Source organism: Rhinatrema bivittatum, chromosome 5 (genome assembly GCF_901001135.1).
Source record: "Rhinatrema bivittatum chromosome 5, aRhiBiv1.1, whole genome shotgun sequence".
In the NCBI taxonomy this organism is placed as follows: domain Eukaryota; kingdom Metazoa; phylum Chordata; class Amphibia; order Gymnophiona; family Rhinatrematidae; genus Rhinatrema; species Rhinatrema bivittatum.
This window is the reverse complement of record NC_042619.1, coordinates 134,877,201-134,895,548: the sequence shown is the minus strand read 5'-3', so window position 1 is coordinate 134,895,548 and position 18,348 is coordinate 134,877,201. Positions and strand designations below refer to the sequence as shown.

Here is an 18,348-nt window from a genome sequence, read left to right as displayed (position 1 = left end):
TAATCCTTATTAGTTTTAATTATTGGGTGTAATTTGATGTTTCTACTGTTTTTAAATATTTTATTGTTTTTTGGGAAATTTTAGAACATTTTAATTTGATTTTTTTTTTATTCATCAGATGTTTTGAAATATTTTATTGGTATTTGGGAAATTAGATATTCTATTTGTTAACTGGTTTGAAATATTTATTCTTTTTGTGACTAGTTTTACTATTATGATTGATGTTTTATATTTCTTGATTTTATTTTTTAATGTTTTATGAAGAATGGTAATGTTTCTGTTTTTCCATTATTGCTCTGTTTATAGAGATTAGCTGCTTGTGGGTTCCAGTTTAGATCTTCTTAGTATGTTTCTATTTATACTTTCTGGTCTCTTTATTCTGATTTGGTCAGGGTCTGTGTTCTCCATTTATGAATGAGGTGAGGTATTCTGCTACCATATAATTTATTTGTAGTGATCTATAGCAGTCTGATATGCTCTATTTTCCTAATAGGAATTGTATTGGTGTTCTAGGGCCTGATGTAATATGTGCAGTGTTACCTTTTCATAGATAAGGTTGTTACTGTTTGAGTGCTGGCAGTTAGGGTTGCTTTGGTATGGGAGGTTACCATTGCTATATTGGAATGGTAATTCCGTTTATTCATGACTTTCTGAGGGCCAAGCCTACACCCAGCATACATTACAAAAAAATGTAATTCCATAGGAGTTCCAAGTGTCTTTTTTGCAGGATTTTCTTTTTGGCACCACAGCAATGCATATAAGTATAATATGCATCTTGTAAGTGATATTTTGCCTCAGAAGATTACTTTTGAATGTTCTTTTTTCATGTAAACTCTGTTATAATTGCATAATTGAATTACGGGTGTGGGTCTATAGAGGGTGTGTGTGTGTAAGGCTATAAGGTTTGCTTAGGTTACCTAATACCCTTCCTTTGACCATGGGTTCCATTTGGGGGGTGTCAGTTTTTACAAATATAGATTGCTGGAGGGAGCTGGGCTTTTTCGATGGCCACGGGACAGAGACTGAATGATTTGGGGGGGGGGGGGGCAGCACAATAATTGTTCACACAAGGCAGCAAAAAAGCTAGCTCCGGCCCTGCAGAAGAGGGAGCCAGGTCAAGGGTCCAGGGCTTTTATGGCAGTGTTTCCCAAACTTTTCAAGCCCAAGTCACACCTACATTAATAAAAATGTTGCATAGCACACCATTTTCCACTGAACAAGCAGCACAGATATAGAGAGGATTCATGTGAGCTTCAGAAGCACTTAAAGCCCATCCATCTCTTACAAATTTTAAAACAAAAGGATGGAATAATGACACATTAATTCATCACAATGGACCAGCTCCCTCTACATACAAGTACAGAAGGCGGGAGAAGTTGGTGTGGTACAGGAATCTGGCTCGGTTAGTTACCTTGGCTGCTTAATGTGGCTGCTAGAGCTCCTCCCAACAATCAGGGTGAGTCTCATTCAGTGTTCTGTGCATGATCTCCCTGTCTCACTCAGCCTGGGGATAAGACAGAGGCTGGAACACTCAAAGGAAGCTCAAGAGGGGGAGGAGGATCGGGTTTTGTGTGTACACAAAGCTGATCCCAGCTATCTATACTCTGTATGCTGCCCTTTAATCAACAAAGTCCAGGGCTCATGCTGTAGCTAGGAAGAAGCATGCACTATTACACATGTTCTCAGAAAGGAGTTCCTACATATTTAAGAGCCAATGCTGATATCTTTTGTTATTGTGAAGGGCAAAGGGCAGAGAACAGAGCCCAGGTGCTGGCCTGGATCTGGGTATCAGAGAGTGGTGACTTTTTTGTGGCATACCAGATCAGGTCTGAAGGCACACCCTGTATGCTATGGTACAGTGGTTGGGAAACACTCTTCTACAGTTCTCTCTGCCCATATCGAGAATAAAGCTACATACACACTGGCTGATGCCGTTGTTGTGCTTTTGCTAATTTTATGGTTTGAACCACATGGTATCATGTAAATCACTGAGATCTATTGACACTATGCAGATCAAAATGCAGAACTAGGAAGAGTATGGTAGACACGGCAGCCAGGAGATATGAAGTGCCACTTCCTCCCTATCACTTTAGTTGGGGACGGGGGAAATGGGAAGACCATAGATTAAGGGCATGAGAGGACATGGGAGAGGGGAGTGGGAAGCCAAATGTACTATGCATTTTTTCCAAAAATACAAAATGAGTAAATTCCTTTAGTATGCCAGCCCTGCTCCACTGGCTAGTAACAACTAGAGGCACAGTTGGCAAGGCAACTGAAATACCCCATTGCTCCCTGGGTCCTTCTTCTAACAGGGGGAAAGTCTTTCAAATCCCTTAGGCCTGTGGAATGTCCTTTGAAGCTTCCCAGTAGAGATAAACATGACAACATAATCTAGTGTTGCTCCAAAAGCAAAATAATTTACTGGGGTATGTGATTCATATGAATACTGGGGTATGTGATTCATATGAATAATATGAATCACATACCCCAATCAACTTGCATCTAGTGCAATCCATACAAAATAAAAAATCCAAACACACACTGTCAATAGACACCATCAAAAAACTTCTTTGCACTAGGGAATCCTATCCTCCAGAACTCCTCATAATGCACAATTTAGAGATATTCCCCTTCTAGGACTTTCCTTCTATTTATACCTGCTTGTTGGTGTGCCGACATCCAGGTTCCAGCAAATGAAAATTGGAAAAAATCTCCTGAGCAGATAAAGATGTGTCCCTGCTGTCTGTTGAACCAGCAACTCAGTAGCAGATCTGTTTAGAAATCCTCCCTCTGACTCCCATAAGATCCACTGTTAATACACTTAATGTGATCCTTCAGAGAAACCAAGGCGTATGATACTAACTCCTCTTTCACCACTTTCTGGTTCTCTTAGTCTCCTGAATCCCAATTATCCTCCTCTCCAGGATGCCCAAGAGCTCTAGCTTAAGGTTTTAGCACAAACCTAGGACCAAAGTCAGGGAAAAGGTGAAAAATGAACAGCAGCCAAAGTGGGATTAAGAGTTTTATAGAAACACATCCTTTATAAGACACTTCTCACCGCAGCATGTCTGACAACTACTACATTCCTACTCTCTGAACTCATCCCTCAGTGTCTGCAAGGACACTAAAGCAAACAATAGGGGATACATTTGGGAGACCCTTTCAAATATATCTGACCTATATGAACAAACAACCATTCTGATTCCCAATGTCCAACCATGACAAACTACTCTACTAGTCTGCGTATTTAGTAAGGATTTTACTTTAGTCTGGTATTAAAAAACAAGAACAAACATTAATTTTTCTTTATTTCTTATTAGATACTGACGAAAAGGGATTTTGGTTAAAGCTCAGCTTTTACTTTTTACAATCTCAGAATGGTGAATGCAATGAGATGCAATGGAGATCTGAAAAAAATATATAGATATATAACCAAAAAATGTAGGCACAAGCAGTGCCCTTGGTTCCCTGCAGCAGATTTTTCATGATTCTGCATCGAGTTAGCAAATTCTGTGGCAGATTTTTCAAAATTCAATGACAAGTATGTAGCAAATGTGCATAATATTGCATATATTTGTATATTTAAAATGTTTTATAAAAATAGTCATTTTCTGACATTTTTGTCGCGTTAATGTATTTGGGTCTATATTAGAGAGATAGGGTTTTAGTGACTGGGACTGTAGAGCAAGGAGGGGAAGGGATATATGAATGGAGAGAGAAGGATATCAGAAGAGAAAAAGAACCTCAGAGGTAAGAAACAAAAAAGGGATCTCATGTAGGAGGAGGAGTGGAATAAGGGCTGGATGAGAGGATGGGGGGATTCATGGAGGATAAGGAAAGGGAAAGAGAGGAGGGGAGTAAACAGAAGAAGGATCTACAATGTGAGGGAGGATCAGGGATGTGGAGGAAGAGAAGGAAACAAGATTGGCATAGGAGATAAAGAGGAAAGAACTGGGGATGAGGTGGAGGATGACAAAAGGTCAGGGATGGGGGCAGGAGAAAACATGAGGAGAGAGTTTTCTTGGAAGGGAGGTGGGTGGGGAGATCTGGAGAGAGGAAAAGGATGGGGAGGAAATAACAGGACGGGAGAGAGAAGGAGGTGGGTGGGGAGATCTGGAGAGAGGAAAGGGATGGGGAGGAAAAAGAACAAGAAGGGAGAGAGAAGGAGGTGGGTGGGAAGATCTGGAGAGAGGAAAGGGATGGGGGAGGAAAAAGAACAGGAAAGGAGAGAGAAGGAGGTAGGTGAGGAGATATGGAGAGAGGAAAGGGATGTGTCTTTCCCCTTTTCTTCAGTCATGCTCCTACACACAACCCAACCCTGGTCCTTACCCTCTCTTCCTTTCCTCTTTCATTATCCCCCATCCCACCTGTCTATACATATACACACAGATCCATCATTCCTCATCATCTTTTTCACACAAATCCCAATTCCCAAGACCCTTATCACTCAACCACAATCCCTTGTCACACACATCCCTACAATCCCTCTATCATACACCCAATCTCCCAGGCCTTTTTACATAACCCCATCCCCTCTTTCCCTTAACCCCTTCCCCATCTCTCCCCTATTTCACATAACCTAGACCCCTCTAAAATTACACTTCTCCCATCTTTTCCTTTCCTTATCCCTCCCCCCCCCACCCCCTCTGTAACAACTCCCTCCTCCCACCCTGCCCAACGTGCTGCCATTCTTCTTCTGCTATGTGATGGACACACAGGAGAAAGGGGAGGTTGAACTAGAAAGCAGTTTGGCAGCAATGATTGAAATCCATCATGGAATAGCAGCCATTAGCTTCCCCACCCAACCGGACCTGCCTCTCGGTTCTCCTGCGGCAATTCCACAGGGACCAGTAAATTCAACATGAAAGGGCAGATTTTGTGGCCCTTCTCACAACTATGCAATCTTGAGAGACAAGGGACCCTAGATATAAGTATTTCTATAGAGGACACTATGTAAATTCTGATTGTGGACATTCACTGCTTTATTTTATGTGGACTCTACAGAAAGCAAGCACAGAAATAATTGTGGCAGTATGCATTAGAGTCAGAAAAAATGATAACCACTCTTAATCATAACCTAAAATCTCACCCAGAATCCAAGTATCCCCCAGCAAAAGGAGCTTATTTAATCACAAGCAGAAATCTTTCCTCGATTCTTTAACTGTTCTTAACTGTTGACCACCCTGCTGGCAAAAGCTCACTTCTCTCTGACAGCACCGAAGATTTTGAAAATGTAGAGTAAGAAAACATGAATATTTCTTCAGTAATAAAAGTAATTGTGGAACTTCACAACCGGGATTTAATATATAACCTTCCTCTAACTTCTGAGGATGTTCAACTCAGTCTTCTAACTTCTATCTTTTCAGTCTTTTAGTTACTATGAGCAGGTCAACCTATAGAAGCTGATCTAGTCCTGATTTGTCTCACTGCATGCATGGAAATGTAGTCCTGCATTTGTTAGGGAAGTCGCAACTCCATGCATGCAATGGGCAAAACCAGAACAGGATCAGCATCTTCCAGTCATCTTGAGTGAGGTGACAACCCAAAGTGAAAACAGCTGGATAGCTCGGCAAACGTTTTGTAGGCTGATCATCCGAAGATGTCATAAGCAAGAAAACCAAAAACATAACCTGAGTTAACAATTCATTTTCAATACTGAGTAACTGTTATAACAAAAAAATGATTTTAGAAAATCTAATTTGCTATGGACCTGGAAGTCATCAACAAGCAAACTGCTTTTTTTTTTATTTATAAAAGATACAACTGCAGAGCTTGAGCTATAAGCTGAGGATCATCTTTTTCTTGGTCTTTTGTCTAAGGCTGAGATCTAGAAGGTGGGTGTTAAGTCATGCCACCTGACTCCACTGGGAATTGCCAAAACGGGAGGATTAAACCTCCTCTTAAAACATGACTCAAGCGAAATTGTGGAACCCAAACATATTGTCTTTACAGCATGATTTTTGATAAAGGCAATTTAAAACTTACAGTCATGACTGGACCGTTAGATGATCAAGGGGTTAAAGGGGCAATTAGAGAAGATAAGGCCATCACGGAAAGATTAAATGATTTTTTTGCTTCTGTGTTTACTGAAGAGGATGTTGGGGAGATACCCGTATCGGAGAAGGTTTTCATGGGTGATGATTCAGATGGACTGAACCAAATCACGGTGAACCTAGATGTGGTAGGTCTGATTGACAAACTGAAGAGTAGTAAATCACCTGGACTGGATGGTATACACCCTAGGGTTCTGAAGGAACTAAAAAATGAAATTTCAGACCTATTAGTAAAAATTTGTAACCTATCATTAAAATCATCCATTGTACCTGAAGATTGGAGGGTGGCTAATGTAACCCCAATATTTAAAAAGGGCTCCAGGGGTGATCCGGGAAACTACAGACCAGTTAGCCTGACTTCAGTGCCAGGAAAAATAGTGGAAAGTGTTCTAAATATCAAAATCACAGAACATATAGAAAGACATGGTTTAATGGAAGAAAGTCAGCATGGTTTTACCCAGGGCAAGTCTTGCCTCACAAATCTGCTTCACTTTTTTGAAGGAGTTAATAAACATGTAGATAAAGGCGAACTGGGAGATGTAGTATATTTGGATTTTCAGAAGGCGTTTGACAAAGTTCCTCATGAGAGGCTTCTAGGAAAAGTAAAAATTCATGGGATAGGTGGATGTCCTTTTGTGGATCACAAACTGGCTAAAAGACAGGAAACAAAGAGTAGGATTAAATGGACAATTTTCTCAGTGGAAGGGAGTGGCCAGTGGAGTGCCTCAGGGATCTGTATTGGGACCCATACTTTTCAATATGTTTATAAATGATCTGGAAAGAAATATGACAAGTGAGATAATCAAATTTGCAGATGATACAAATTTGTTTAGAGTAGTTAAATCACAAAAAGATTGTGATAAATTGCATGAAGACCTTCTGAAACTGGAAAATTGGGCATCCAAATGGCTGATGAAATTTAATGTGGATAAGTGCAAGGTGAAGCATATAGGGAAAAATAACCCGTGTTATAATTACACCATGTTAGGTTCCATATTAGGAGCTACCACCCAAGAAAGAGATCTAGGCGTCATAGTGGATAACACATTGAAATCATCGTTTCAGTGTGCTGTGGCAGTCAAAAAAGCAAACAGAAAGTTGGGAATTATTAGAAAGGGAATGGTGAATAAAACGGAAAATGTCATAATGCCTCTGTATTGCTCCATGGTGAGACCGCACCTTGAATACTGTGTACAATTCTGGTCAGCGCATCTCAAAAAAGATATAGTTGCGATGGAGAAGGTACAGAGAAGGGCGACCAAAATGATAAAGGGAATGGAACAGCTCCCCTATGAGGAAAGACTAAAGAGGTTAGGACTTTTCAGCTTGGAGAAGAGACGGCGGAGGGAGGATATGACAGAGGTGTTTATGTGAATCAGTTATTTACTCTTTCAGATAATAGAAAGTCCAGGGGGCACTTCTTGAAGTTAGCATGTGGCACATTTAAAACTAATCGTAGAAAGTTCTTTTTCACTTAACGCACAATTAAACTCTGGAATTTGTTGCCAGAGGATGTGGTTAGTGCAGTTAGTGTAGCTGTGTTTAAAAAAGAATTGGTTAAGTTCTTGGAGGAGAAGTCCATTACCTGCTATTAAGTTGACTTAGAAAATAGCCACTGCTATTACTAGCAACAGTAGCATGGAATAGACAGTTTTTGGGTACTTGAATTTATTTATTTAAAAGTTTTATATATCGCACAAATGGATATAATATATCCGTCTAGGCGGTTTACAATTATTCAATACACATGCATAATTTTAAAACAAATACCAACATTTATATACAACACAAGAAAATTATGTAGGGTTCATTTTTAAGTAAATTGTATAAATATTATTGTAACTGGAAAGCTCGAGTGAAGAGATGAGTTTTTAGTAACTTGCCAGGTTCTTATGGCTTGGATTGGCCACTGTTGGAAACAGGATGCTGGGCTTGATGGACCCTTGGTCTGACCCAGTATGGCATGTTCTTATGTTCCTCACATTGTATTGAATAACCTTAGGGAAAGAGATACATACTCTATGGTATCAGTTAGATCCACAACAGTAGCTTAGAATTCCAAACTCTCCCACTGACTTGTGTGTGCAGTTATTTTATTTCCCTGTGCCAAGTTTGCTTAACTATAAGAAGTTTAAAATAGTATTACATAAGAAACTGCTTTACTGGGTCAGACCAAGGGTCAATCAAGCCTAGCATCCTTTTTCCAACAGCGGCCAATCCAGGCTTCAAGAACCTGGCAAGTACCCAAACACCAAGTAGATCCCATGCTTCTGATGCCAGTAATAGCAGTGGCTATTCTCTAAGACAGTGGTTCTCAACCTTTTTCCCATCGTGACACACCTGACAGACCACGCTCACATGTGTGACACACTGCTCAGTACAATTCACGGCGGAAATAAAAAAATAAAGGTCCAGTATTATTTTTATTGTTAAGAATGACACAAGGAAAACATGTGTATTCTGTCTGAACAGAAATTGCATAAATGTGCTGACCCTAGAAGCATGTAGACAAAAACTGAATTGGAAACCGCAACAAGCCAGAGTCTCTATATGCAGTGTAACAAAGGAAAAACGAAACATCACCCATCCGTGTAAAACAAATCAAGAAATATAAACTCAGTAGCAGTAAAACCATACTAACAAAAAGTACAGATTTCAAAACAGCTGATGAATGGAATATCCAAAAATTAAAAACTCATATCAAAAATTTCTAAATACCAATAAAATATTTCGAAATAGACACAGACCCAGTAATGAAAAACAATAAGGATACAAAAAATTTTGCTCTGCAAACCTAGGAACATTTGATATCCAGGTGCCCTGAGATTGTTTTGAATTAGCAGGAGGAGGGATAGTTTGCCTGCAACTTTCTCCTCTCTCTCACACTGGCTCTCAATCGTCGCTTACATTTACACATGCCTTTTCTCTCTCACTTATATAGGCTCTTAATTACACATTTACACACATGCTATCTTTTCACGCTTACATACACAGGCTTTCAATCACACACATACATGCTGTCTTTTTCTCTCACACACAGACTCTAATTCACATGCTTACAAACATGCTCTTTCTCTCATTTACACACAGGCTCTCAATCACATACTCTCTCACCTAAACCAGCTCTCAGTCACACACAGACACACATGCTGTCTTTTTCTCTCATTTACACACATGCTCTCAAATCATACTCACATGCTCCCTCACCTAAACCAGCTCTCAATCACACACATAGGCTCTCAATCATTCACATACATGCTATCTCACACACACACACACACACACACACACACACACACACACACACAGGATATTAAACACACATGCTTGCTCATTCACTCACTCTCACCCCTCCCCCCGAACTAGTGGCAGCAATAGCCTCCTCCCAACCCTGAAGGCAGCAGCAACCTACTTCATTTTCAGCCCTCACGGAGAAAGGAGTCCCATCGGTCACGAAGGCTGACGTCGTTCCTCATTTTACTCTGAGTCTCCTCTGCTCATTCTTCCGGGGTGCAGGAAGAAAAGACCATGCCGGTGCCGCTGACTCCAGCTGTCCTGCCACGTTCCACCCGGGCTATCAGCATTTTAAAGCCCAGGTGGAGGACCTATTTCGCTTGGGCAGGGGGAGCAGCTGGGTCAGCAGGGGACCGGGAAGTGTGGCGACACACCGGTTGAGAACCGCTGCTCTAAGACAACTTGATTAATAGCAGTTAATGGACTTCTCTTCCATGAACTTATCCAAACCTTTTTTAAACCCAGCTACACTAACTGCACTAACCACATCCTCTGGCAACAAATTCCAGAGCTTAATTGTGTGTTGAGTGAAAAAGAATTTTCTCTGATTAATAATAGTAGCACATTTAAAACTAAACAACTATGTTCATTCTTCACTTTAGAAATTCTCAAGCACTTCAGGCACCAAAATTGGTATCTAGGCTTCACTTTAGAAGTTCTCAAGCACATCAGGCACCAAAATTGGTATCTAGGCTTTCCAACTACAGAGGTAACTTGCATGAATGTTTGAGATATTAAAACCACTCAGATATTAAAACAACTCCTGCCTGAATCAAAAGTTCTATATAAAAGCAAATTATGATTTGGGATATTTGTGCTCCAAAGTGAAGAGAAGCTATGTGCATATGATACATGTTGGGTTGGGGGAGAGTGCTCAGCTGTGGATCAGAGGTGCACAAACTGGTAGGGTACAACTGTCAAGTCAGGTTACCATCTTATCACAGAAACATAGAACATGACAGCAAACAAAGACCATACGGCCGATCTAGTCTGCCCTTCCACATCTACTGCTTAGCTTTATAGTCCCTTCCTCTTCCTTATCTCAGGTCAACCAAACAGGCTGACCCATTTCTGGTTTTATCTCATTGTATACATGAATTTGTAGCACCAGTTTTCCCACTGATGGCCTTAAAAATCAGAATTTCAAGTTCATGCATGCAATGGTGCAAAACCAGGTCTGGATCAGCTTGTTTGGCTGATCTGGGGTGAGGTGGCAACCCTGCTCCCAAGGAGTACTCAAATGGAGTCTGTTCTTCCAGCTGCCCAATTCTCTGCTGCTGAAGTCAGTGGCAATGGAAACAATAGTAGCAGAACAGAGATACAGTGAAAATACGTCTTGTCTCCGCAGTTCTCCCACTTTCCCCGACTCCCATGCACACTTCCCTGTTTAGAAAGAAAAAGTGCACAATGTTGTAACTTTTCTTCATTTTCCCTTTCTGGGGGGAAATTAAACTCACTTCCTAAACCTTGGAAACTGTGCAGACAGCTTGCAGCTTAGGACTTTTCAAAGGCATAGACATAAAGCAAATTAAATGACTTAAAAAATAAAAAAGCACAAAAACTCACAAAACTAAACAAAATCTTAAGGAAAAGCAATACTTGGTTTGGCTGTTTATTTGTGCACATGAAAGATGTGAATATAAAAATTATTAAACATGTTGATGGCTTTTAGGTTTGTGTGGCCATCAGAATTTGGCTGTCACTACTCTTTGCCACTGCCAGAAGCTGCCACAATGTGCAAATGCATCATTTGCATAGCCTGTTGCACCAGACCTGCTATCTTCACCTAGATCAGGGGTCAGGAACCTATGGCTCGGGAGCCAGATATGGCTCTTTTGATGGCTGCATCTGGCTCGCAGACAAATCTTTAATAAAAAAGTAAAAATCTAACAAAATCCCCCACCCTCCTGTCGCCCCCCAAGACCTGCCAAAAGTGCCTGGTGGTCCAGCAGGGGTCCAGGAGTGGTCCAGGAGCGATCTCCTGGACTTGGGCTGTCGGCTGCCAGTAGTCAAAATGGCGTTGACGGCCCTTTGCCCTCACTATGTCACTGGGGTCGACCAATGGCAGTGGTAGCCCCTGTGACATAGTAAGGGCAAAGGGCCGTCGGCTGCCAGTAATCAAAATGGCGTCGACGGCCCTTTGCCCTTACTATGTCACAGGGGCTACCGCCGCCATTGGTCGACCCCAGTGACATAGTGAGGGCAAAGGGCCGTCGGCGCCATTTTGACTACTGGCAGCCAACAGCCCAAGTCCAGGAGATAGCTCCCGGACCCCCGCTGGACCACCAGGGACTTTGGCAGGTCTTGGGGGGCGTCAGGAGGGTGGGGGGTTTTGTTAGATTTTTACTTTTTTATTAAAGATTTGTCTGCAAGCCCTGGACCCCCGCTGGATCACCAGGGACTTTTGGCAGGTCTTGGGGGGGGGTTAGGAGGATGGGGGGTTGTAGTAAATTAATTTGGCAGGTCTTGGGGGCATCAGGAGAGTAGGGGGTTGTAGTAAATTAATTTGGTAGGTCTTGGGGGAGTCAGGAGGGTGGGGGGTTGTAGTTAGTATGGCTCTCATGGAATTACATTTTAAAGTATGTGGCGTTCATGGCTCTCTCAGCCAAAAAGGTTCCCGACCCCTGACCTAGATGCTTCCAGAAGAGGTGACGAGGATGATAACAGTAAACAAATTCAAAAGGGCATAGGATAAGCACTGCGGATTCTTAACTGCTAGAGGCTGGAAATGAAGAAAAGGGTGAATGGGGGTAACATGCATGAAGTAGCAGTTACTACCCTTCACAGAAGGCATGAGATTTACTACACTTAACCAATTAGCCTTGATGCTTTTGATACAACTGCAACATCGCTCTTCACTTCGACAGCGGGGGGGGGGGGGGGGGGGGGGGGGGGAATTGGATTCAGACGACAACTAACACTGGGCCCCGACTTTTACAATCCAGGGTACTGATACACAGACATTAGGGAAAAGCACAGGACTGTTTCTACAACCAAGTCCAAAAGCAAAGCACAGTCAAACAGCATTATCAAGAAGACTGCTCACCCTTCAAAAATGTTGATAGTAGTAATTGTTATGGATTTGACAGAAGGCAGAGACTCTTCCCTCTACTACCTGAAGGCCAGCATATGCCCACAACCTTGTCCACTACTGGAAAACTCCTACCTAGTTTATTCTTAATACCTTGGCACAAAGTACTTGCCTTATTACAGTATATGTGTCTGTATTCTTGTACCCATCTTTATATTCTTGCTATCCATGTTACTTACTGAACCCTTTTGTTATCCACTCTCTGTTCTGTTTCAACCTAGATGACTTCTTACGATCTACCTCTTGCCTTTAGCCAGATCTATATACATGCTCTAACCTAATCTTTAATGGCTGACTTGTTTGATTGCAATTTGGATTGTAATTTCAATAGTAATTTTGATTGTAATCTACTTTGAGAATAACTCAGGAAAGGGTGGAATATCAAATAATTATAAATAAATTAGTTCATTATAAATGTAAACAAGTTGAAGTGTATGCTTCCAGTATATCAAAAAGTAGGTTAATTTTACAGTAATCCTGTTTTTCAATATATTTATCGATTCTCAATAAATTCAAACAGTGCGGTATTTACTGTGGGCAGAGACCCTATCTGAGCAGCATCAACAGGGTGTAAGCAGCCTTCAGAAGTAGAAAGCCTAAGAACCAGTAAAGTGCTATTTAACATATGAAAAGACATATAACAAAAAATGCCTCTTCTAACAATGGATACTCCAGCAACCATAAGAGACCAAGAAAATGAAGTGAAGTATATATACAACACAAGTCACTTACAAGGAATGAATACAAATATTTAACAGATTCAGTTACCTGAAACATCCACCCATAAAACCATGGACCCGATTCAGGATTTTCCCATTAGAACAAACATTTCTTACAAATCAGTTCCACATCTTTAGCATGACTACATTATCTCAAAACAACTCTATATGCTTCACTAAACTGGATTTTAAAATTAAAGATAATGATATACATAACCCCATAAAAATCTCCTAATATTCAGTTCAACCTGCTTTCACTCAGTATTTGAATGCTGACATGAGGGAAAAATCACTCATTTTGGCCTTTTCCTCCAATTGCTTTCATTCTCTTCCTGGGATGATTACAAAGATCCATGTCCTCTCACCAGCTGACAACTAAAGAAGTCTCCTCTTAATTTGAGCCAGTCAGACTGCTCAGCATTGGCACTTATTCTCTTTTCCACCCCAGGTCTGGACAATATCACGTTTGCAACACACTGGACATCCACTGGTCTTAAGGAACTGATCGCCTGGACTATTGTGCAAATTGGCCACTGAGCCACAGGAGTCAACCCCTCATTTTTTTCTGAAGAACAAGTTTGGTTGAATCTGATTTTGCCAAACTGTTTACACTGGGCTTTCCCATTTGATTTTTTTTTTGTTTTGTTTTTTTAATGCCCATCAAAAGTTTAAAGTGGTGGAAAAGAAGGTTCAGAACTGGAAGCAAAATTTGCTGTCCTTTTATTTATGTTGAAATTGCAAGAGATTCTCAACAAAATCATAAGCACAAAAATTGTTTTATCAACTTCACAAAATCCCTTCAACAAGCTGTAAACATTGGACTAGTAACAGAAGCACAAAATTTTGCATCCAGGGAGAAAAAACAGACTATAAAAGTAAAAATATGTTTTAAGAAAGGTACTTTTGAAAGACAACATTAAGCCAAATAATGAAGGCTTTGAAACTAACCATGCTGCTCAATCCTTGGTGAACAAATTTGTGACAGAGACTGCCATTCATTCTTAAGAGTACTAGAAGATAGACAGGTGGACCCCTCTAACTGTGATAGAGTAAATGGCAGAAGACATATAACATCCTTACCATGTCAGCATCTAGGACTGACAGAATCTCCCCAGTTTCAACATTTTCTTGGTATGTGCACAGAGAAGCAAACAGATTTGTTTGAGAAAGCAGTTATTTAGAATTCTCTCTCATGTGCATCCCTAACCTCTCCTGTAAACACATGTCTGAAAGAAGTGGTGATATTCTCAAAGCCTTGCCAAACTGGTTTATGCAGAGAATGAGACAAAGCCTACCTAGACAAAATGTAAGTAACAAACATTTGTGAAAACCAAGCATTTGTACTTTGTACTAAAAGAGATTACTAGTTAAATTTGTGGCATGGATCAAATTAATATCATTCAAATCCATAAATTCATAATGTGCAATTAATTTAGTCTAGTTAATATATTTAGATTTTCTTTGACCATATACAGGAACTAAAATAGAGGTAAAACTGGACTTAAAAAAAACAGAAGTGTCTATGTGGGATAACACCGTGTAATCTTCTCTGCTTCTATATGGATGTATTAAAGCCCCTAAAACATTCTCACCAAGCCTAAGCTGATTCTGATCTCTGTGGACCTCACAAATAAATAAATCTTACCTTGCTGGTGACCATATTAATATACATAGCATGGCAGTGGTGCAGCCTGGACAAGACTCCCTCATTTTTCTTCCTTTCCCCTGTCAGACTGTTCGCAGTCTTAACAGTCACAGGCTGCTATTACTAGTCTGGACCTGAAATTCCAGTTCTTTTACATTGCTGCCTACTTTTCTTCATCAGCTTGCCCATCCTACTTGGTATCAGATTACATGGAGCCAGCATTTGTAGCCCTTTGCACAACAGCCAAGCATATCACATACCTAGATCTGTCTGTACCTGTTGACTTCATAGTTAACCCTCTCAGTTCTAAACAGCATGATTTCCCTCTAGCTCCACAAAACTGGCAGCAGAAATGTAACTTTTCCTTGCCTATTAAGAACCAATTATAAATAACATGTAGTAGCTAATTGCATGCATCTTCCACAGGGGTTGAATCCTTGAGGATAACATTTTTGCTCACTTTCAAATTTGGGCTAATTCAAACTACATTTCTGCAAAAACAACAGGGGCAATCCTTAAAAATTAGATGAGAATGGGCCATCCATTGGCATAAGAATGAGTGTTCTGTATTGCCAAATGTAACCTGGGTTAGGTTTCTGACTTTAATATCTGTTTCTTGGGCATTCACAGAGCCTCTGGAAAATCAAACTACTATTGCTTAAATCAGGGGTGGGCAAACTATGGCTCACAGTCCAGAACCAACCCATCACATTGATTTTATTGGCTTGCATATCATTTTTTGGTTGTCGTCAAGTCTGGCCTGCAGACGCTGGATACGAAATCATCATCATGAGACGTTGTTGCACACTTTAGCGGGCCTCTTTTGATGACATCCATGCATTAGGAGGCATCATGATGTGTCAACGGGACTCTGGATTAGCACAGGTCTTCTGATGACGGAAGCAGACGGTATTGCATGCTTGCAAAGTTGCAAGACTAAGGAGCACTAGGAGGAACAATGTAATGAAAACCTTCAGATCCCCTTCAACTGTTGACAGCAGCTAAAGGGAATGTCTTTTTTTTTTTTCCTTTAGTCCTCCATCCTTGTGCTCATTAATCCATTCCTGTTATTAAAATATGCACTGACAGATGAAAGTCCCTTAGCTGGGACTCTGGTGGCACACTGAGTACAATCTAGCTTGCTTTCTTTAAGAAGCACTTTTGTATTTTTTCTGCTATTGCTTTCTTTTTTTTCCATTGTGGGTATTATGTCATTATTGGTGCTGTTTATCAAAACATTGCTGGCATTTTTTTTTTTAAGTACTGCTGTAGTTATCTGTTGCTAATTAGTTCTTCTCATTGTGTCTTCAAGTGGTATAATGCCACTTTTCTAGTTTACTTGCCTATATCTCAGTGCTTTGGGGTGTTTATGTCACTATTGGTGCTGCTCTCAAAACAGTGCTGGCATTTTATTTTTTAAGTAATGTATTAATCTCTCTACTGCTTTTTTGTTCCTCTCACTGGGACTTGGGGTATAATTGCCACTTTACCACCTTACTTGCCCATATTTCACTGCTTTGTGGTGTTTGTGTCACCATACATGTCAATTTTAGTTCACTAATACCCTGACCCTCTGCACCAGGAGCTGCAAGGGGGACCTCCAAGCCCCCGACCTCTGTTGTGGATGAGAATTTGTAATGTAGCCATGATACACAAAAAAGTTTGCCTACCCCTGACTTAAGATAACTCCCCAAGTCAAAGATCAGCACTGAAAGCAGTTATGGATGGCACTGTCACAGAAATTTTATGTATTTATTTATTATTTATTTATTTATTTGAGGTTTTTATATACCGGCATTCATGAGAAACACATCATGCTGGTTTACATAAAACAGGAGTGCAATAGATACATCAAACCGGAACTGTTGTGGCAGAAGGTACAGTTACAATTAACAAGGGTAGAAGAACTGGGAGAAGGAGGAGATGAAAGAATATATTAGTAACAGTTAAGCAATATACAAACTATATACAAAAACATGGTTGTGAGCTGCTTGTTTCGAGAAAGATAAAGGTGAAGACATTAGTTTGTGTCCGGGAAAGCTTGCTTGAACAGCCAAGTCTTAAGTCTTTTTCTGAAGGTTAGGAGGCAAGGCTCCTGTCTGAGATCTGGAGGAATGGAGTTCCATAGGGGAGGACCAGCTGTGGAAATGGCACGATCTCTTAAAGTAACATGTCTGGTAGTTTTCGCGGGAGGTACTTGGAGAGAACCTCTATAGGCATCTCTGGTGGGTCTTGAAGAGTTGTATGTTTGGAGGGGGATTTGCAGGTCAAGAGTGGTGAGTTGATGGATGGTTTTGTATATGACAGAGATGGTTTTGTACATGATTCCGGAGTGTATTGGTAACCAATGAAGCTCTTTCAGGATGGGGGAAATGTGGTCCCTTTTCCTGGCGCCTGTCAGCAGACGGGCTGCTGCATTTTGTACCATCTGAAGCGGTTTGGAGTAGGATGAGGGGAGACCTAGTAATAACGAACTGCAGTAATCTAATTTCGAAAAAATGACTGCTTGGATGATCGTTCTGAAATCTTGTGCGTGGAAAAGTGGTCTTATCCTTTTTAGTACCTGGAGTTTGTAGAAACAATCTTTGGTTGTTCTGTTGATGGACGCCTTGAAGTTCAACCGATTGTCTATTATCACTCCTAAGTCTCTCACTTGTGTGAAACTGAAAGAAGTTATGGATGGCACTGTCACAGAAATTTTATTGGAATATGTTTGGAAGAGATGCGAGAGAAAAATAGAAAATGCTGAAGGGCCAGGTAGGATCGAATGAGAAGTAATAAGGAGAAAGTCAATGTAGCGAAGTATATACAGAGGAAATAAAATTCTGTATGCATTGTGAATTCTTTCAGAAATGAATCCTGAAAAACTGCAGGAGTATGAAGAAGCCTCAGAGTTAATACACTATCTAGTACTTTGAAATCCACTATTCCCACTCCATTACTGATCACCAGCATAGTGACTCCCTCCTCAATAATCTACCAACCCCTATGCCAGTCATTCATTTGATATTCTGATATTTTCTTGAAAATTAATGCCACAAACTCTGAAATTAATGAACAGGCAGGATGAGGAGATGACATTTTAACAGAGAAGGTTTCACCGACACAGTGATTCATTATAGCTTTTTAGTATTAAGGTAAGAACAACCAACTATCAGGCCAACTATCAGGCCACTCTCCTGGGCGCGCGATTCACTAAACTGAGGCATGCAAATGAAGGCCCGCGGTAAAAGGAGGCGCTAGGGACACTAGCATGTCCCTATCGCCTCCTTTTTGACAGAAACAGCGCTGTCAGTGGGTTTTGTCAGCCGATGCTCAATTTTTCCGGTGTCGGTTCTCGAGCCCGCTGACAGCCATGGAAAACGGATGCCGGCAAAATTGAGCATCCGTCCTCCAACCCACGGACCGCGGGCAGATTTTCAATTTTTTTTTTAACTTTTGGGGCCTCCAACTTAATATCGCAATGATATTAAATCGGAGGGTATACAGAAAAGCAGTTTTTTCTGCTTTTCTGTACACTTCCCCAGTGCTAGTCGAAATTAATGC

At 40.8% G+C, this 18,348-nt stretch overlaps 1 protein-coding gene across 4 annotated transcripts in view; it reads right to left on the bottom strand.

Moving 5' to 3' along the window:
- The window catches only part of ELF1 (E74 like ETS transcription factor 1), a 520,762-nt gene that overhangs the window by 258,114 nt on the left and 244,300 nt on the right, over positions 1-18,348 (bottom strand). The window contains exon 1 of one of the 4 annotated variants that reach the window (XM_029602972.1): positions 14,803-14,826. The exons of the other annotated variants lie outside the window; for them this stretch is intronic. The gene's annotated coding sequence lies outside the window, so the exon portion shown is untranslated. Of the gene's footprint in view, positions 1-14,802; positions 14,827-18,348 lie in introns of those variants that run through there. 4 annotated transcript variants of the gene reach the window in all.